The sequence below is a fragment of the Bufo gargarizans genome, chromosome 1 (genome assembly GCF_014858855.1).
Source record: "Bufo gargarizans isolate SCDJY-AF-19 chromosome 1, ASM1485885v1, whole genome shotgun sequence".
Lineage (NCBI taxonomy): Eukaryota > Metazoa > Chordata > Amphibia > Anura > Bufonidae > Bufo > Bufo gargarizans.
This window is the reverse complement of record NC_058080.1, coordinates 547,779,054-547,801,451: the sequence shown is the minus strand read 5'-3', so window position 1 is coordinate 547,801,451 and position 22,398 is coordinate 547,779,054. Positions and strand designations below refer to the sequence as shown.

Here is a 22,398-nt window from a genome sequence, read left to right as displayed (position 1 = left end):
CATTGAAATGAGTGGGTCCAGATTCAGTGCGGGTGCAATGCGTTCGCATCACGCATTCCACCCGCGCGGAATACTCGCTCGTCTGCAAGGGGCCTTACAGATCTGAAATTGATGATCTACACTAAGGACAGATTATCAATAGTAAGTCCCAGAAAGCCCTTTTAAAGAAGAAAGGTGTTTAAAGTACCTGTTCACCTGTGTGCCATAGTCTATTTTATAAAGTGTGTTATCTTCATTGAAAGTTGTAAAATTTTAAACACATTGGGCAGATTTACTAAGCTAAATCTGCCAAAAGTCTTGCTCCAATTGTGTAAAAAATGGTGTATGTGCCAGATTTATTGTATGTTTTAGACACTTTTTGCTCCTCAGTAGACTGCTCTGAAAAGTGTATAGATAGGGGTGCGGCTTAACAGAAAAAGGCTGTGGCTTAGGAAAGTGCCTTAAAATATGCCAATTTGTGCCAAAATGTTAGCACAAAATGTTGCCTTAAAATAAGTCAATGAAAAATTGTATAACATGTCTAGCAAGATGCCCCAAATCTATCACAGTCACAGTGATAAATGTTGGCGTACCTTCTGCTTGGGCTAGTCTGTAAGCTATGTAAATTCAGACGGTAATAATTCATTTCTGCTTTGTGTTGCTTATCCTTGTTCTGATCCGGATGTTGCAGTTTATCTGACTCCAAGGTCAGCTGACACTCTGTCGATCAGCTGATCACAATGGACATGGCTTCTAGACCCCCTGGAAATCAGTTGGTACCACTGGGAAGATTTCTGCTACAGTGGAAATTTTGGATTACAGGCCTGCCATTCAAAGTAACATCTGACCATATAATAAATGGATGTGCTGGGTCCATATGAGTGGGAGATGTTTTTTTTTCATAAATATTTTTTAAATTATCTTACACACACACACATACTTGGCCAGTATAGTATGACTCAATCCTAGAGAGACATTCCCACGTCAGCATTCTGAAATGCTTCTAATTAACAATTAATTATCCTGTTAGCAGTATTCTCAATATCCCTTAGCAAAATGTTTAGTTGTGAATCGGTCTGCGTGTCAGTGGTCTTCAGGGTCTGATTTGTGAGATCCTTGCATCAAAGTCTTGGTGTGAAGGTCACTGATCCAAGGAAGTCAACAGTTTCCAAATTGCCACCATGGCCCTGAAGTCATTTACTCTTATGGTTGCCTTGCTTCTTTGTAAGTATAGTTATAGTACATTTACTTTACCTGCTTCCTGAATGTAGATGACTAAGGAGAAACACATTGCAAATGTGACATTCCTCTTGGTGAAGGTAAGAATGGAAGACTAATGTACGATTGAGTTGTTCCATTGGAGACATGCATTTGGGCTGTTGCTTTGCCCTTTCCTGCAGCTTTTGGCTGACCTGTTATTGAATGTTTCCAGAATCTAGCTGTTTTGGGAAATAATAGAAAAAAAAAAGAATTTAGAGACGCCGGGTGTGCCACCTGGACACAAAGAGCTATAATCACAGTGCCATCTGGTCAGCATTGAGTAGATTAATTTAGAGGAGTAAAAGAGACATAATCTGCAGCATGCAGTTATAATGTCCTAGGGAGTATAACAAGTCTGAGTATACAATTATTAATTCAGTCATGCTATCATTTACTGCAGGCTTTTTAACCTCTTTTATCCAGTTTCCTACACTGTTACTTTTAAAGGGGGTTTGCAGGCTCCTGATACTGATTAACTATCCTCAGAACAAGATACTAATATCTAAATAGTGAAGCTCCTCGACCAAGCAGCTGTTCCCAGCTTGTGATTTTATTGTTCATAATCCTCACTTTAGCCGAAAGAGCATTTGTAAAATCACTTTCAGGACTTCAAGGAATTTTAGACTTGTTATACTTTGACTTGTAGACTTTGAATTACACGTGGGGTACTGTCAGGGCCGGCTCTACGTTCATGTGGGCCCTTGGGCGACAAATCCCAGTGGGCTCCCTTGAGGCATTCTTTTACATTTACATGTCCCCCTGTGGCTCCCACACAGTATAATAACCCCCAGTGGCCCCTATACAGTATAATGACCACTAGTGGCCCTTAATACAGTTTAATGACCCCACAGTGGCCCTCCATTCAGAATAATAACCCCCAGTCGCCCCCCCCCCCCCAATTCAGAATAATGACTCCCAATAGCCCCCACACTGGGGGAATACTGTATGGAGGGGGCACAGGGGGTCATTATACTGAATGGAGGGTCATTAGGGATCATTATACTAAATGGGGGACACTGGGGGTCATTATACTATGTAAAGGGCCCTCACAGTATAATGACCCCACAGTGGCCCTCCATTCAGAATAATGACCCCCAGTTGCCCCCACACTGGGGGTTATACTGTATGGAGGGGGCACTAGGGGTCACTATATTGAATGGGGGCTCTGGTGGTCATTATACAAAATGGAGGGTCAATGGGGATCATTATACTAAATGGGGGACACTGGGGGTCATTATACTGTGTAAGGAGCCCTCACAGTGTAATGACCCCCCAGTGGCCCCCTCACATACCTATCATTGCTGGAGAGCAGCGGAGCCGGTGGTCCTGTCAGTCACTAACCACAGCTCCCTGCGCTCCTTCTCTCCTCAGGCCCGTTGCAGCAGTGAGACACACGGACGTCATGACTTCACCCCTGGGCTGGGCCTGGAGGAGAGAAGGAGCTGTGCAGTGATGTAGCTAGAACTTACTGGGCCCCACAGCAAATTTTAGTATGCCCCCTCCCCCCCAGTGGGTTTAAATCACGTTTTTCCTATCGGTTTGATGTATACAAATGTGCAGCACTCCACGTTTTTTGTATCCTGCAGAGCCCAGTAAAAAATTCATAAGTTAACGTATACTTTTTTTACAATGGAACTGTATGGGGAACGGACGCCACTGTACGGCATCAGTCTGAGGTATCTGTTAACGTATACATTTTTGGTATACATTAAATGGATGGCACAAATGGGATGTGAACCCAGCCTTAGTATCAGAATAAGCACCAGTACACCGGGGAGTAGCGTGGCAGGGAGGGGAGGCCGCCATGTACTGAAGGAGCGCTACCTGGTCCTGGTGGTCAGGGATGAGGACTGTGTTTCCCAAGGATAATTTATCTATTGGGAAATACAGAGCACAGTATAATACATAAAATAATATAGTATAATATAAAGATATTAGTAATAATACAATTAGGTGGTCATTTATTATATAGAAATACGTCTAAGGCGTATTTCTGACACAGATGTGGCGCAAATGCCAGGTCTAAAAAAAGTGGCGTGGGCAGGGAAGGGGATACAGTTATGGCCATACAGTTATTGGATACCACCGCCATACAGTGATAACACCGCCATACAATGATAAAACCACCATACAGTGACCGGATAAAAGGGTATAAGAGGGCACAGTACAGGGATTGACTAGGGGCACTGTACAGGGTGTGGTAAGAGGGCACAGTACTGGGTGGGGGGCACAGTACGGGTTGGGGGGCACAGTCACATGACCCTGTGACATTAGACCATAGAAGGTCCTTATGGTGAATGCGGTTTAGATGCCACCATAATGAGAGGCAGAAGAGTGAGACAGGGGCCCTAGATGGACAGGAAGGGTGGACACAGCAAGTAGGTGGAAGGGGCTCTGAGGGAGATCCATACAACAAGTAGTGGCAGGAAGTCTCTGCAGGGCAGCAATAGGAGATAGGAGAGTGGAACAGGAGCTCTGGATACATGAGGGAGGAAAGGAGACAGCAGGGGCTCCATGAGGATGAGCTAGGGCAGAATAGGGGGGGGGGGCAGGTGTCATGGAGGCAAACTGCTTAATGAAACAGTAAAACAACTAAATAGAATGAAGCAGCATCCAGCAGCAGATTGAAGTGTGCCACAGAGAAGAGACAGTCACAGTGCAGACTTCTCACAGACTGTTCACACTTCTGCTCCAGCCCGGTCGGTCTCTCTCCTCAGGCAGCATGTCTTGTGTAGAAGGGGCGTGTCTGAGTCTCTGCAGCAGCCGGCCTCATGTGACTCAGAGGGCCCACCAAAGGGGTACTGCGTAAGTGAAATGACGGCAATGAGAGCTTCCATCTGTATTAATGGAAGTGCTCATAGCAGCTCAGCGGGCCCCCCCAGGAGCATTGGGCCCCAGCACTTTCCCGGGTTTGCCAGGTTATGACGCCGGCCCTGGGTACTATAAGCATGATGATAGTTCAGAATTTATGGTGCGAGCTTCTTATAGTTTGTATGCACTGTCTGTGTTTGCATGGGTTTCCTTCCAAACCCCAGAAACATTTAATTTAGAATATAGATTGTGTGTCCCAATGGGGCCAAAGAATGATGTAATTATTCAATCTCTATACAGTGCTGCAGAATTTGTTTGATAAAATATTTTTTATACATTTTAAACATTTTAGGGACATGAATAAACAAATAGTTGTCCCCATTTGCCTCGACAGCAGTGACCATCTTCCCAGTCTTCTGGCTTCACCTTCACTTGCTGTCTATGTGGTTGGCAGGCACCACTAGCCCTGCAGTTGCAGAATTTAAACAAATTCAGGCCGCTGCATAGCAGATACAGACACAATGCATTATTTAGAAACATAGAATGTGTCGGCAGATAAGAACCATTTGGCCCATCTACTCTGCCCAATATACTGAATACTATGCATAGCCATTCACCCTATCTTATATGAAGGATGGCCTTATGCCTATCCCATGCATGCTTAAACTCCTTCACTGTATTTGCAGCTACCACTTCTGCAGGAAGGCTATTCCATGCATCCACTACTCTCTCAGTAGAGTAATACTTCCTGATATTACTTTTAAACCTTTGCCCCTCTAATTTAAAACTATGTCCTCTTGTAGCAGGTTTTTTTTCTTTTAAATATTCTCTCCATGTTGATTCCCTTTATGTATTTAAAAGTTTCTATCATATCCCCTCTGTCTCGTCTTTCTTCCAAGCTATACATGTTAAGGTCCTTTAATCTTTCCTGGTAAGTTTTATCCTGCAATCCATGTACCAGTTTAGTAGCTCTTCTCTGAATTCTCTCCAAAGTATTAATATCCTTCTGGAGATATGGTCTCCAGTACTGCGCAGAATACTCCAAATGAGGTCTCACTAATGCTCTGTAGAGCAGCATGAGCACCTCCCTCTTTCTACTGGTAATGCCTCTCCCTATACACCCAAGCATTTTGCTAGCATTACCTGCTGCTCTATGACATTGTCTGCCTACCTTTAAGTCTTCTGAAATAATGACCCCTAAATCCCTTTCCTCAGATACTGAGGTTAGGACTGTATCACTGATTTTATATTCTGCTCTTGGGTTTTTACGTCCCAGGTGCATTATCTTGCACTTATCAACTTTAAATTTTAGTTGCCAGATTTTTGACCATTCCTCTAGTTTTCCTGAATCCTTTTCCATTTGGTGTATCCCTCCAGAAACATCAACCCTGTTACAAATCTTTGTGTCCTCAGCAAAAAGACACACCTTACCATTGAGGCCTTCTGCAATTTTGCTGATAAAGATATTAAACAATATGGGTACCCCCCTGGTAACAAGACCATGGTCTGAATATACTCCATTGACTACAACCCTCTGTTGTCTGTCCCTCAGCCACTGCCTAATCCATTCAACAATATGGGAGTCCAAGCACAAAGACTGCAATTTATTGATAAGTCTTCTATGTGGGACAGTATCAAAAGTCTTACTTAAGTCTAGATAAGCAATGTCTACTGCACCTCCGCCATCTATTATTTTAGTCACTTTAGTTACTTGTTTCATAGTAAATTACTATTGCGATTTACCTGTGTTTAACATGCATATTTCCTGCCTGCATTCCTGCCGTGCTCCAAATTTTGTTTCCATCCTGCCTGTGTGCTCCTACACTTTTAAGTCCAATTTCAGTTTGTGTTTAAGTTCACCCAGTTTGTCTTCTCTGTCTGTGCTCCAGTCTGATTCCCAGCCTGCCTGCCTTGTGTGTGCTTCACTACTACCCCTCCCGCTACATTATCTGTGCGCTGCCTAGATCTCTAAAATCAGCATTTAGGCATTTTTGGTGCATTTTCTATATCCAGAGCTCCTGATGCCTGCACCAGTGTCTCTGACCCCAGAGAGTTAGCAATTACGTTGAAGCTATCCCAGGAGGTAGCTGTCTGGTTGCTAACCCACAACGAAGTCCAGATGCCTGTATAAAAGGGTGAATATCTAGGAAGTGCCAGAATAACGCCCTTAGGGTTAGCCCTATGCCAGACTAGTTAGTTGGCACAGTGTGTTCTCACTATCTGATCCATAACCAGGGCCTTAAACTGTAACTGTTGTATTAGTTTATTTTTAATCTAGTGTGGGGACAGTGATGTTGAACATTTTAGTAATATACTTTATTAGGAAAATATATTTCTTTGTACTAGAAAACGTGGTTTGGTAAGGAGGCTTCTTAAAGGCTATGTACACCTTCAGGGGCAATTTTATTTTTTTTGCATTTTACTCTTTTGGACTAAAGATCATTTATTCAATTGGTCTTTACTAAAATATTCAGCCACTCTATCACAAAGGGTTAACTATTTGTCTAGCCGTTGTAATTTCATTTTGTGCTAGTCATCTAATAACCCTTATCTCTAAATTACTAAAGGTTATAAACACCTATTTAAGCCACATTCTTATCAGTAAGATAAGTATTGAGCTGTAATGAGTTTTTATAAGGTCACAGATCAGAGATAAGGAGCCGTCAGCTGAGCTGCCTGACAGAACAAAGTAAAAATACAGATCCTGCTACTAGAGAATCTCAAGGCAGTACACGGAAAGGGGCTTAACAAAGGCCAATTGCCAAAAACACTCTCCTTAGCAACACTCTGTTTTCTAGTACAAAGAAACATCTTTGCCTAATAAAGTATATTGCAAAAATGTTTAACATCCCTGTATATTAAGAATAAACTGAAACGACAGTTACATTTTACATTTCCCATCTGCCAGCAGTGATATATATATATATATATATATATATAAATATATATATATATATACACACACACACGAGTGTGAATATTTATTGCCATAATGTCACGGATGGTGTAACAGCCCTAGCACTCTCCCTTACTGCTCAGCCTATGCAAAAATCTCTATGGTAGATAATTGCATACCCTCGTTCCTCGACTGTATGACATCTGATCACCCTATAATAGTGAGGGGACACGACCACCAGCTCCCTACACTAAATACGGAGGGAATCAGGGTCACCTAGGATCAAGACCAAAGGAAAACAGAAATAATGGAACAGACTTATCTTGTGGATGCAGCAGTAGCAGCTTCTAGCATCAGCACAGTCCAGGAAGTTGTATAAACCGCAAGGTGAGGCAGTATGGGGAGGAGATATATAGGGAGGCAATCACTGCTAATAGATGACAGCTGGGAGAGGGAGGAGAGATGTCAAAACGAAAGCAAAACAAAAGAAGATCATGCAGGAAGTACTGAAGAACGTCTATCAGAACTTCTCAAAGATCTGGTGCTGACACATAGGCAAAGGGCTATAATCAGCTGGCAGACACCTCTGGCTCCACTTAACTCCCTGTTGTACAAGAAGGAGTTGTGTATGGAGTTGTGTGAGGGCTTGATTTTTGTGGGAGGACTTGTATTTTTTATTGGTATCATTGTAAATATGGCACTTTTTGATCGCTTGTTATTACATTTTTTCGGTGGCAACTAAGAATAAATTAGCAATTCTATCTTTTTTTTTATGTCGTTCACCATGGGGGATAATTTATGTGATATTTATGTAGTCCGGGACGCAGCAATACCAAACATATAGGGAAGGTTTTTACACTTTTTTTTTAATTGAGCGTATTTTCAATGGAAAAAAAGCGTAATTTTTTAATAGGTTTTTTAAATTAAATAAATTATTTTTTTTTGTTTTTTTACTACTTAATAGTCCCACAAGGGGACTATGACAGACAGTTTTTTGATTGCTTTTAAAATGCAATGCACTATCCCTATTATATCATAAAAATAGGGCATTTAAGTAGAAGCATGCAATGGTGATTTCCTCATTTTAAACTATTTATTGAAACAAAAGCCCAACAACAGTGGTGGGTATACCCCCACAAAAATGTCAGTGTCTCAATAACGTATCATGTGGCCTTTGTCACGGACGTTCCCGTGGCAGGTACCAGGAGATCAGAGAGACTGTCAACACGTGGGTTAAATTGACAAGTTCCTTGGATCTTATTGTGTCTGTGTTTTGGTGAATGCCACACCCCTTGCTTCAGGTGTTGCTTTTTGGTAATTTACCTTCCCTGTAAATAGCCGCAATGTATCTGGCCCTGAGACAAAGATTTCCATTTGTCCATCTGGGGAGGAATGGGTTGTCTCTGGTCCTAACCCTATTACAGGGCCTTATAGGGAAATAAGGTGCTAGGTATCCTGCATATGAATATTCCTACCTTCAAGATCTATTCATATTGATAGGTAGTTAGGGCCCGGATTAGGGTTGTTTAGGAGGTGACCTGTTCCTTCCCTAGTTTCCAGGCCCAGTTATTGTTCCCCTTCTCTCCTGTGTTCAGTGTGGAGTTTTCCCCCACACTGATCGTGACAGCCTTTAGCATTACAGCTTGACAATGATGTATCATGCTGTTAAAAAGTCAACTTGTCTGCTGAGGCATGGCATCCCACTCTTCTTCAAGGGCGGCCCTCAGATCATTGAGGTTGTGGGGTACAGAGTTATGAGCCTCTACACAACGACTCAGCTGATCCCATAGGTGTTCGATGGGATTCAGGTCTGGAGAAAGTGCAGGCCTCTCCATTTGAGGTACCCCAGTTTCCAGCAGCAATTCCCTAATGATGCGACTTCGATGGCGCATTGTTGTCCTTAAAGATGAAATTAGGCCTGTGTTGTTCACGCAGAGGCACAATGACTGGATTAATGATGTTATTCAAGTAGTATGGGCTTGTCACTGTACCATTCACTAAATTTAGGGCAGTTCTGTATTGACTAGACACACCTGCCCACAGTGTAACACCACTACCACAAAAGGCTTGTCTGGGGACAACAGTGGCTGATGCAAAGCACTCTCCTTGATGTCTTCAACATCACTGGGGGTCATCATTTCTGCTCAGCATGAATTGACTTTCATCAGTGAACAGCATTGAGGCCCACTGGTTTCTCGTCCATAGTAGATGCTCCCTGGTCCATGCAAGACAATGATACATGTGTCTGGTGGTGTGGTCAGGTACCCTTGCGGGTGATCTAGCACACAGACCACATTGATGTAAACGGTTTTGAATGGTCTGACATGACACTTGGGTGGCTCTCACCTCCCTTAAATGTGCCTGGAGTTGTGTGGCATTCATCATCTGGTTCAGCAGGGCATTGTTCACAATGAAGCGGTCATCAGTGTGGGATGTGGCCAAAGGACGTCCACTTCTATGCCTTTCTGTGACTCTTCCAGTCTCTCTGTATCTCTGTTGCAACCTGCTGATGACACTCTAAGATCAGTGGTCACTTCCGTCTGAGAACATCCTGCTTGAAGCGTCGCCATGGTGAGGTATTGTTGATCAATTGTTAGGTGTCATCTTGGTCTCATGATGTCAAAATGTGATCAGCGTGATGAGGAGGACTGTTTAAATACCAATTCTATTTGAACCAGGAAATTTATTGGGCGATTCACTGATCAAACACCGGTTGTGAATTTAGCTGTTAAGCTCCTTGTTAGAGAACAAGTTGTGCAAAAAGTACTGAACATTGAACAGTTGGACATGTGCATTTTAGTAGTGAATATTTAAAAGTGGAGTGTGTGTATATATATATATATATATATATACACTGTGTGCCCAAAGTATTGGGACACACCTCATAATCATTAAATTCAGGTGTTTAATTCAATTCCATTGCCACAGTTATATAAAATCCAGCCCTTAGTCATGCAGTCTACCTTTACAAACATGTGTGAGAGAATGGTTCATTCTAAAAAGCTCACTGAATTCCAGCGTTGTCCTCTAATAGGATGTTGTAACAAGTAAGTTTGTTAAATTTCTTCCAACCTAGATATTCCATGATCAACTGTGAGGCACTTGCGTTTGGTGCGGATCCGCACCGATAATACAACCGCATGCATCCGTTCAGAATGGATCAGTTTGTATTATCTTTAACATTGCCAAAATGGATCCGTCTTGAACGCCATTGAAGGGGAGGGGGGGGGGGGGCGGATCCGTTTTCTATTGTGCCATATTGTGTCATTGAAAACAGATCCATCCCCATTGACTTACATTGTGTGTCAGGACGGATCCATTTGCCTCCACATCGTCAGGCGTTTTGGTGTCCGCCTCCAGAGAGGAATGGAGGCGGAACGGAGGCAAACTGATGCATATTGAACGGATCCTTTTACATTCAGAATGCATTAGGGCAAAACTGATCTGTTTTGGACCGCTTGTGATAGCCCTGAAACGGATCTCTCAAACGGAAAACCAAAACGCCAGTGTGAAAGTAGCCTGAATGGTATTATAGTAAAGTGGAAGTGCATGCAAGCCTTACATAATCAAAACAATGACATGCGTCAGATGGATTGGTGTAAAGTACGTCACCACTGGACTCTGGAGCAGAGGAAGCATGTTCAGTGAAGTGACGAATCATGCTTCTCTATCTGGCAGTCTGGGTTCAGCAAATGTTAAGTGAATGTTAACTGCCTGACTGCATTGTTCCAACTGTAGTTTAGTGGAGAAGGGATAATGCTATAGGATTGTTTTTCAGGAGTTAGGGTCCATTCACATGTCCGCAATTTCGTTCCGCACAATGTTCTGCCCGGACATAAAATTGCGGACACGCACTCCCGGGTCCGCAATTCCGTTCCCGAAAAAAATAGAACATGTCCTATTCTTGTCTGCAATTGTGGATAAGATTAGGCATATTCTATTAGTACCGGCAATGTGTGGTCCGCAAAATGCGGAAAGCACATTGCCGCTGTCCGTGTTTTGCGGACGTGTGAATGGACCCTTAGGCTCCTCAGTTTCAGTGAAGGGAAATCTTAATCTTTCAGCATGCCGAGACATTTTTGACAATCGTATGTTTCCAACTTTGTGGGAACAGTTTGGGAAGGGGCCTTTTCTGTTCCAGCATTGTTGTGGCCCAGTGCACAAAGCCAGGTCCATAAAGCATTGTTGGGAGAGTTTGGTGTGGAAGAACAGGTCAACACAGAATCCTGAGCTCCACCCAATTGAACACCTTTAGGATAAACTAGAATCAAGATTGCAAGCCAGGTCCCTTATCCAACATCAGTGTCTGACCTCACAAATGCCATGGTGTGTGTATATATATGTTATATAAAGCTGAGTGTATGTGTGTATGTATGTTTGTCCGCTAAAGGAATCCGTACTGTCAAATTTACCATCAAGAAATTTGGCACACAGGTACATCAGGTGTACGGGAAGGTTTTAGACCAGATCTCAGCTCTCTAGGATGTACTGTTCCTGAGATATTCCCAAAAATTGTATTAGCCATTTGAAACTTGGTCACATGACCCTTATAAGCAAATAGAAGCTTGCAGGTCCTCCAGCCTCCACATACACAGTTTTACTTCACGTTTTCCATAACAACCCAGCCATTTTTCGTCACTGCTGTAAGGAGAGCTTTAAAGGGAATCTGTCACAAGGATAATTGCTATTAAAGTAAAGCCATGGCCTAATAGCACTTAGTACCTTATTTCAAGATGTGCTTTTGTTCTAGCAATAGATGTTTTTATCCTCTGAAAATCCAGTTTATTTGGTATGCAAATGAGCCAGTAAGGTGCCCTGAGGGGCTTCACTCTTGCAGGAAGAAGCCCCCGACACGCCCCCTGCCACAAAGTGTCCAGCCTGAAAAGACTTAAAACCCCGCTCCCAGGTCCTGCAAATCCACGCCCCTGATCTGGTTAGGCCACACCCACTCCTGAGCCGACCAGGGATTGAAAAATTTAAGGTAAAAATCAACTTCTGTCAGCTGCAGGGGTGGGAGGGAGGGTGACTTTCTCCCTGCAGCTCACACTCAGACAGTACAGTGCTGCTGTCTTAGAGTGAGCTGTTCAAAATTACACGCCCCCGATCGAGTAAAGGCCACTGTTAAGGGGACGGGCCCCTGTGGAGGTCACTGTCAAGGGGGTGGTATGCTGTGAAAGTCACTGTTAAAGGGGAAGGCTGCTGTAAATGTCAAAGTTAAGGGGGTGGGCTGCTGTGGAGGTCACTGTTCTGGGGGTGGGGTGCTGTAGATGTCAATGTTATAGTGGATAGAGTTGATATCTTTTAACGTCACACACAAACATTATATGAAATAGATTAAATATACCCGAGCGGGTCCTTCAGATATATATATATATATATATATATATACACACACACACACACACACACTATAGCACACTATAGCATTTGTGAGGTTAGACATTTCCAAGTCATTTCAAAAATGTACCTACATCCAAAACAAACCAGGCATCTAAACTGAACATCTTATTAAATATGAGGTTGGATGTTTGGAAGAAGCAGGCAGTCTGTAATCGTTTGATAAGATGTCCTTAGAAAGTCCTGCTTTCCCCTCAAGATTACCATTCCTAAATGCTTTCAGTGCTTGTAAGTAGGACACAGAATTAAACAAATGACTTTACATAATTAAAGCTGTTCTCCTTAAGATGTCCATATGTCTTTCAATACCTTTTGAATTGGAGATAGTAACTCTTCCTGATTGCAACTCAGCAACTTGCAAGGCCCTGTTCAGTGTATCTGAAACACAATCTGGAGCTGATGAAGATAGAGATACATAAAATATGAATTCTCTGGAAGAATGGTACACAAAAAGGGCACATTTTCACAAAGAATGAAACATTACCAGCAGCTGTGCCTAGTTAAACGTTTAAAGCTGAGAATGGGAAAAGCTTCATTTTTATGCATTATACGAAATGATACTGTGCTGGCAATGATAAGGAAGCTCGTATAAGCAATCTGTGTACATTTTGCTTCTGTTTCCTCAATTTTATGTATTCAATGGAGCAAAATATTCAGGAATCCAGAAATAAAGTCCCACTCTGCCCCTTTCTTCTTTCTGCACATGCAAACACTCTAGGTGATGTTTCGACGTGTTGTCCTAATTGTGAGGGCTGTGTGCACGGTGTATTACACTGGATTTCTTGGCCTCGCCACAAGCTGCATTATTTCCTTGGCAGTGGTGCACTGCTTTGTGCCGATGTGCTAATGACACATTGCTTGTTTGCTTTTCAGATGATTTGTTATTTTTTTTAATGAAAAGACAGATATTGGAACAAATACATTGACAGTATGTGTTTAGGAACATTGACAAATTTGTAATTGCTGTCTTACAAAAGGGTGAATTGCCTCTTTAGGAGTTCATATGGCATACGTTCTATGGTGTAATCTAGTTACATGTTGTACATAGCTTTGTGGCAGTATGCCCATGTCAGGATTCACCTCTCATCACTATTCTGGGCTGTACTAGGAGGGTTTCCATGATGGCCAGACAAGCCCGGGCAGCATGATAGTCAGTTTTCTAACCTTGTGTCTGATCCTAGAGCTAAGCGGGGGATTTACGTCATCTGTTTCCTATCATTATTGCCTCTGATTGCATTTGTCTTCTCTAGGCTCTGTACTGTGCCACATACTAAAGACTTCTCAGGGTTTTTTTTTACTTCTGGCTTGTTTTTTGGATTATCTTTGTGGCTGCCTACATCTACTCTCCTGGTAAACGACTTTGGCTAGTCTTTGGATTTAACATCATGTGTACTGCGTCCATCATGTTTGTCTCTCCTGCTTTTTTGACTGTGCTTGCTGACTACACCAGTATTCTACTATTTGCTCCAGAGACAAATCCTGGGTCCCTAGCAGCCAAGTCCATCCTGGCTCGCGGTGGGCTCTGGTAAATACCTAGGGGTAGCCTTAGTCTCAAGAAATCCCGAGAGGATTCAGTAGGTAAGTAGGAGTTTTTTGGGTTTACTAGCATTGGTCCGGACAGTCACTGTAGTACTCCCAAACAGCCCAATACAATATAACAACTATCAAATTGGCTATCTCAGTCATGTTAGAAAACATGCAATCCATAAGAGCTAGTTGCAGTTTATATCAATGTGAACTTTCCTCAAATGTTCTGTTGCAGATACCGTTGTGGCTGATTAATTAGAATGGATAAATAGTGTAGTGAAAATTGGAAATGTCTTGTTTCGAATACAGAATTTCGTGTCCCCGGCTCATAAACATTGGCTGTCGATGTTGAATGAGACTCTTCATAGCTTACTTCCAAATGTCATGTTGTCTATAACATGTTGAGTAGTCTACATATACAGTGTTGTGATTTTGTTGTTTAGTGGCATTTTTTTTCAAAGTGCATTTTTTTGGCTTCTCTGAGACTTGAAAAATGTAAGAAAAAAAACAAATGTGCTAATGAATTCCAGAATAAGGATTCCTAATATATATATATTTTTTGCAAGCATTTTAAAAGTAAACTGAAAAAGTGTGTACAGTAGGCCTGAACATTTCCATTTAGTAGGGTTTTCTGTGAAAAGCTGTATGCCCTACCCACAAGATAAATTTTTGATGGCTGTGGGCTTTTTTGTGAGCCCCACCCATAAACTTTGAATGGAGACGCAGTGTGTATGCTTAACTGCAACTTCAGTGAATCTCTTTACCAAGATAACGCTGCTGATGAGGAATATGAGAATGGGTACCCAAATTTATTTAACAGTTGAATCCCCATCTTAGGCTCCCTTTGCAGATCTGTTGATCCGGCTCATTCCCCTCCAGCATCAAGCAGAAAACATATATACGTCTAGTGCATACGCATACATCCAGGGGCGTAGCTAAAGGCTCATGGGCCCTGGTGCAAAAGTTCCCCTCTTCCCTCGGTGCTTTGTGGCCAGGTGCAGGGTTGCACATAACCTTCATTGCTGCCTGAGGCAAAAATCTAAACGCCCCTCCCCCCTTCCCAAATTCTTGACCCCTTCCCTGGGAGAATATAGGACACTTCTATGGACACTTTTTTCTAATGTCTCTATATTGTTTATTTATTTCCCCTAACTGTATAGGGTGGTTTCTGTCACCGCACTTGGGATTTTGTATGTGTTTGTTATTTTTGGTACTTATATTAGTCCAGGTCCAAATATAGGGCTATATATTCCACATTATTGGAATCCTTCCCGTGCTAGAGTCATCCCAGGGCTATTAGGAGGCATGAGACACGGGATCGCCCCTATCGGGGCGGCTATTCCGTTTGCAGGCAGGGTGGCAGCAATAGGGCCAGCATTAGGGATATTGCCCCTATCCAAGGCCTAATAGATATCTGCCTACCTTCCTGCAAGCATTAGTCATTGGAATAGCAACTTGACATCAGGTTTTGTTTTTCTTTTCGATTATTATTCTTTTCTATGATTATAAGGGTGTATTGGCTTTTAACATTATATTACTAAAGGTTACAATTTAGAAAAGTGGTGCTTCTGTGAACCCCCTTCCCTCCAGCCAGAGGTGTGACTTGACCAGCATGCACTTTCTATAATACTGGTGTTTTCTTATGCAGCACAGGGGTCTTTGGGCCCCCTCAGGCTCCTGGGCCCGGTAGTGACTGCTACCTCTGCACCCTCTATAGCTACGCCCCTGCATACATCTGGCGCATCAGTTGTGATGCCGGATGTCAAATAGCGCTGAACAGAAAAACACTTCATGCTCAGTTTTTCTGTCTGGTGATGGAGCTGTGCACATATATTAGTTGTGTCCTAAGAAAAAAAAATTAGCCCAGACAGGACCCCAGAAACTTGGACCACTTGGGAATATGGAGAATCGACTGGATTGTCGCTAAGAAGTAATCGTCCGTCACACGAATGGCTCATTTAGAATATAATTTGTAAGGCCTGAGTCCATGGGGAAGGCCTGAATACATGTGCCAAACAATTGCCAGTGTGCAAACTTACTGACGAACTATCGGTCCACAGACTCAGAGGACCATACTATTTCCTTCGTTGACCTACCAAGGGAGACGGTAAGACCGTTTGATTTTATCCAGCGATTTTATCCAGCACTTTTATTCATATGACTCTTAGTCCAGTGGGACGCTGCTGGTGGATGTTATAAGCGGGATGCCGCTTAAAGTTGGTTCAGTGGACTGCGTATTGGGACCGTAGTTTTGGATACCCCTGTAATTAAATCGAATAGGACAATACCAGAGGACACTGTTTATTGCTACCATTATCTGAGGTGCTTTTTCCATATAAATATTCGGCTGAATATTCATACGAACATTTACTATCGAGCATTCCAATTTTATTCCTCAAATTTTATTATGTTTTAAATCTCTATTTTCCAAGTGTTTTTACATGATGTTACTGCATGTTGTGTGGTTTATATATTGATATTTAGTTTTTATCATTACCGCTTATTTATATTGTGGTTCTTTGCTATTGTTAATATATGCTAATAAATTTCAAGTGGTTCAGATATCCTGAGAGTGCCCAGTTAATTTAATTCTACTATATCAGTTGTGTCCTGTTATAGAATTAGTAGGCGACATGGAAATGAACATCTCTGCTCCTTCCTAGCAACCCATCAACCAACACAGGGTATCTTATCAAATTCCCCGCAGTTACAATATTCGATATTGCAATGGGTAGTCTGTGTTCCACCTGCTCACAGTAAACAGTTGCCTAATATACAAGATAGGCTCATTTGCTAACTGGGAAAAACTGGCATTTGCTTAATTCTGCCTTAGGTTGAATTGTATCTTTAATTCCTTTTAACTGGGGGAGTTCTTTCTACTTGCTTTGTTTCTTCCAGCATAGGAATGCACTTTGTATGACCCTTAAAGGGGTTATCAAACAGATTGAAAAATACATTGAAATATCTGGAGTAATGCACATCATTATTTTAACTATATCAATGCAAAAAAATGCAGCTCTCCAGTATAATTTTCACCCTTTTAGGCCCCTTTCACACGGGCGAGTATTCCACAGATCCCCCTCCCCATAACAGTGCCATCCACAGATCCCCCTCCCCATAACAGTGCCATCCACAGATCCCCCTCCCCATAACAGTGCCATCCACAGATCCCCCTCCCCATAACAGTGCACAGATCCCCCTCCCTATAACAGTGCTATCCACAGATACCCCCCATAACAGTGCCATCCACAGATCCCCCCCATAACAGTGCCATCCACAGATCCCCCCCATAACAGTGCCATCCACAGATCCCCCATGACAGTGTTATCCACAGATCCCCCATAACAGTGTCATCCACAGATCCACCCCCATAACAGTGCCATCCACAGATTCTCTATAACAGTGCCATTCACAATTTGTTTTAATATGGCCTTTGAACATAATTTTTCAAGTAAAATATTATAAACCCCTTTTTTGTCATTTTGGTGTTTTTTCCCGATTAATCGGTGAAATTATCGACAACTAATCGATTATTCAAATAATCGTTAGCTGCAGCCCTAATATTTTTTATGAATTTATAAGTAGGGATGAATCAATGAAAAGTGACTGGACAGCTCACTATGTGATCACTACACCAGCACTGAGAGCAAGGAGAGTGCAGGGAAGCCAGTAAGCTTGTCTGAATGCAGGAGAAGGTGGACCAGAATTTTAGCCACAGGAGAAACAGCAGGTAGGGTTTCCAGAAAGAAAATGTAATGTACATGCAGGGACGGACTGGCCATAGACCCTACAGGGGTATTTCCTTATTTCCTGGTGGGCCAATGCACAAGGTGCCACCTGAACCCTCCTCATGGCTGCCATCCGAGTACATAACTATCTGATTAAGCATTAATTAGTTAATGCTAGGAGAATTCTGTCCTTATGCACCTTGCCAGTGGCCGCAGGGTTGGCAGTATTTTTTGCTGCACTGTGGTATTTAGTTTTTCTGGAGTGTTATTGTCTGCCGCACGGTGGTATTTTGATTTTGCTGAGGCGGTATTTTGTGCTGTACTACAGTATTGCTGGCCTCTCCTACTTGTGTTGTTCCTGCCTACTTGTGTTGGTCTGCCTTCGGTCAGTTTGGATCCTCCTACAACATGGAGCCACTTCTTGATTTTTTCCAGCGCCACTTTAAGTTCCCAGTCCTCACCAGTGTACTTGAAAAACCTAACAATATTTTATTGTATGTATATTGCAGTCATACTTCACTTGAACTACCATATCCCCTGCACAGTAATGCTTTTCCTGAGATAACCCATTTAATGCTGCATCAGCCGCTTGTGTAATAAAGCAACTTAAAGACAGGAGGGTTGATATGAACAGGGAGATGAATTTCTGTCTTTGGTATTGCTATTTATACGATACTTCATCTCTGATTGTGAAACTGTACTTTGAGCACAATTCTACTTCTGTTAAAGGGGTTGTCAGGGTTCAGAGGTGAACCCAGACATACCCATAATTTCACCCAGGCAGCCCCTCTGATGTTAGCATCCATTAGGGCTCTTTTATTTATAATAGCACACTGCCGGGCGGAGGCTTCCACCCAGCAGTGTGTTCGGTGATGTCACTGGCTCTTTTACAGGCTAGGGCAGCACTAAAGCCCGCCCATCAGTGTCGGTGACATCACCGGGCTCACTGCTGGACGGAAGCCTCCACCTGGCAGCCCCATGGAGAGCCTGGTTCATCACTGGAACTCCAGAAAATGCCTTTGCCCTTCGTAATTCAGCACAAGGGCAAAGGAGAGCATCGGAGCATGAACTGCTCCGAAGCTCAAGTCAGGGGGGCTGCCTGGGTGAAAATGGGGATAGGTCAGGGTTCAGCTCTGAATCCGGACAACCTCTTTAATACTCAGATCAATACTTTTTGTATTACTTGTTACTTTCTACATAAACCTTTAATTCTGTCCTTGATTTCTTTTGTAGAAAAGTTCTGTCAGTGTAAAGGACTGTTTCATAAAAAATTTATAGTGGTCTGTGCCACGGACGTCTTCTCTGCTTTCTGATTTTCTCTCAGTGTGCAGTAATATAGTTCAGCTTAAAGTGATTATCCAACTCCTGAAATGTCCCTCACACACAATGTACTTATCTCACTCCCCGGCAGCCGCATCACTTCTGAAGCCCGCATGGCTGCTGCTGCTTCTCCTCGTCGCGCGGATGAAAACATCTGGCATAGGAGGGCAGTCAATAGCAGGCATTGACAGGGACGAGCCTCCCTAGCGTCACCCGCAAAGCACGTCCCCGTCACCACCAGCTATTGGCTGCCCCCCTTTGACGCCAGATGTTTTAATTTGTGCAATGGGGAGATGCAGTGGCAGCCGTGCGGGCTCCAAAAGGAACGCAGGTGCCGGGGAGCAAGGTAAGTGAATTGTGTGTGAGAGGGGCATTTCAGGGGTCAGAATACCCCTTTAATTAAGATTGACTCTGGGTTTTCATGCACAGTGCAATTGTTGAAGAGTGTGATGTGGGTTACCAGCAGAGAACAGATAGCTCCAACAGGCTATCTGGATCCGGCATTGCCAGGTGTTACCGGAATGCCCACTGGCCCTACATTGACTATATACATGCAGTAGTATTTGTCCGTCGAAATCCCGGCATAATGGACCCTATTATGGTCAATCTGGCAAACGGGCATTCCGGTAACATCAGTAATGCTGGATCCAGAAAACTCCAGCAAGCTGCTCTCTGCCAAAACAGCCTGCCAGAACTACGTCGGCAGTGTGAAACAGGCCTTAATCTAGTCACTGGATATATAGGGGTCATTTATCATGATGAAATATGCCTATATTAGGCATATTTCAGGCATAGATAGCTGTACAATGGTTAGTTGCGCCGCTATCTGCGACTTCGCCCCACTCACGCCAGGTCTAAAATTGTGGGTGTGATGTGGGCGGGGAAAGGGCCAGCAGGTCCCTGTTATTTACCAGTTTCTACACCTGTTTCATAAATTCAGCAGATCCACTGCCAGCTTAGGGCTTTATTAACCCCTTAGTGACCACCCATATGCGTTTTTATGACGGTCACTAAGGGGCCTTAGGCTGGCCAGCCGCTTTTTTACACGCAGCGGGGAGCAGGGGCCCGCGCTCCTGATCTAACAGACTGGACTGGCAGGAGTGCCGATCCGGGCTGTTTAACGCTTTGCATACTGCGGGCAATTGCAATAGCTATCCCTCATCCTCATACTGTGGAGGTGATTGCTGCATGTAAAAGCAGCAGTCTCCTCCACTGAACAAGCAGCCGACTGTCGGGAAAGAATGCTTTTCTATTTGGGGGTCAGCCCGGTGTTTTTCGGATCCGCAAAACACTGCGGACATGTGAATGGACACTAAGTGAAGAAAACACTTTATTCACACATAGCAGTGTTTAAGCCCAGATTCATTGAGGCCTTTTTCAAGCTTCAAGGTTTTGGGCTAAAACATCCCTATGGCTGAATAAAGTGGTCTGCATTTTTTCACCAAATCTGGAGTGCTGCCTCTCTTCTTGACATTATTTTTAAATGCTGTAGATTTGCCACATGCAAATACACGGGGGCAAATGCACAGAGTATCAGTTCTTTGTGTGGAAGGGGGTGCATTATTGGCAATTACTGTGTTTTTTGCATAGTCTCGTCTGCCGTGGTGTCTGTAGCAATAACATTAGGGCTAATGTCCCGTAAGTAGGTAAACTAAAGGACCTATAAGTATTTGGTCTTGGATACAAGATCACTGTTATAATTTCCCCATATGACCACACTTTGAATGTAGATGAAAGCATAATTCCGCACTATACAGAAATGTGCTCACTACTGTGGCTAATAAGTGACATAGAAGCCTTGCTGACCACAAGAAATGACTAAAAGTACAATTGTTTCACTAATCTAGTGCTACCGTACAAACATAAAAAACATGCACACCTATGCACTTGTATGATATTCACAATTTGTTTGAAAACAGACTATGAAATATAGTGAAAAAAAATTCACAATGTAACTGCACATCATCCGGCATCTGCAGCAAGTTAGACACCAAGGACTGAAAAACAAAAGGCTCCATATAAGCCAAGAGGTTGATAAGGAGCTTCATGACATTTCAGAGCACTAACCTCAGAAAGGTTTTTTGGCACCCAACTGATCCTATTATAGTCAATGGGGCCCATTGAGCGCCATTCCTTTTAGTTGTTCTGCTCCTGTAATGGAACAGAACAATGGAAATGATAAGCGGAGATGTGAACATAGCCTTGTATTGTATCAAAAGGGTTATTCCCATTTCAGCCATTCTTGACTGAGATTGGAATACCTGTTTTATGCAGTGGCCAGAGGTGGTCCAGGTTACAGAAACAGGCCATGGTACTCGGTTTCCCATACCTTCACTAGAAGTATATGGAGACTACTGAAACTTTGCAGTACAGCGAGTTTCTGTAGCCCCAGCCACCGCATATGATGCAAATTCCAGACTCAGTCATGAAAGGCGTATGTATGGTGCATGTTTTCTATGTCTGTGTATTTGCACCAAATGAATTAAATTATTGTGCACTGACTACCCCAAATCTCTATAGGCCATGTACATGTGCTAATACCATATTTTATACAGATAAGCAGTTACCATAGACAGCATTATGTGTTCACAGGAGGAGTGCTCACCAATTAGCAGTTTAAACTTCATTAGTGATTGTTAAAGGGAATGTGTCACACTGGCCCCTGGGATTTCCAGTTTTTTTGAGAGCAGCTCCACAGACCATACACACAATAGACAGATGACCCCTTTCACTTATATGGGAGAGTTTTCTAGGCATGCTATGTGCAGAGGTCAGGAGGGAGTAGATAAGCTGTGATATCACCTATTATAAATGGTGGATCCTGTTATCTCTACAGAGGTGTTACTTGTAATTGTAATTCTTCCTGTGTTGATAATGAAAAGCTACTTACCTGTACAGAAGATTAAATCACGACCATTTATTAGGCCTAGTGTGAAAATTACAGGATTATAGATTTAACAAACAAAAAATATATATATATAGATAGTGACATGGAAAAAAAACTTGAAAATTGTAAAAAAATATGTTTAACAGAAAAATGGGATTTAAACAATAGGTCATTTTCTGATGACACGTTCCCTTTACGTTGGCTATACACATTAAATACAAGTACTGTAGGTTAATGGCTGGACAGCAGTTGAACAAACAATCATCTGGCAAATGATCATTACACAGATGCGACTAAACACATTTTAGTCCATATTGGCTGTTTTAATGTTCATACTTGCCATAAATGCTCAATTAAACTGGTCATTGGACAGTGTTACGTGCAGTGGGTGTGGAACCTCTGTGCCAGACAACTGGGCTAGACTTAAGAGCGTTATCCTGGCAGTCCCCTAGTATTCACCCTTTAACCCCTACACAGGGTTCTGGACTTCACTGCAGGGGGGTCACCAGACTGCTACCTCTTTAAATAGTCTCCATGTGGTTGGCAGCTGAACCACTGGGGCCAGAAACACTGGTGTGGAGCACCAAAGGATC

At 42.9% G+C, this 22,398-nt stretch overlaps 1 protein-coding gene and 1 long non-coding RNA gene across 2 annotated transcripts in view; one reads left to right on the top strand and one right to left on the bottom strand.

Moving 5' to 3' along the window:
* The window catches only part of ARVCF (ARVCF delta catenin family member), a 574,725-nt gene that overhangs the window by 170,934 nt on the left and 381,393 nt on the right, over positions 1-22,398 (top strand). The window lies entirely within an intron of this gene.
* Positions 310-21,123, bottom strand: LOC122924475. Its single transcript, XR_006387403.1, has 3 exons — positions 20,986-21,123; positions 12,653-12,739; positions 310-1,418 (listed from the first exon to the last, which is right to left on the bottom strand). It is a non-coding gene; the product is annotated as an uncharacterized LOC122924475 (long non-coding RNA).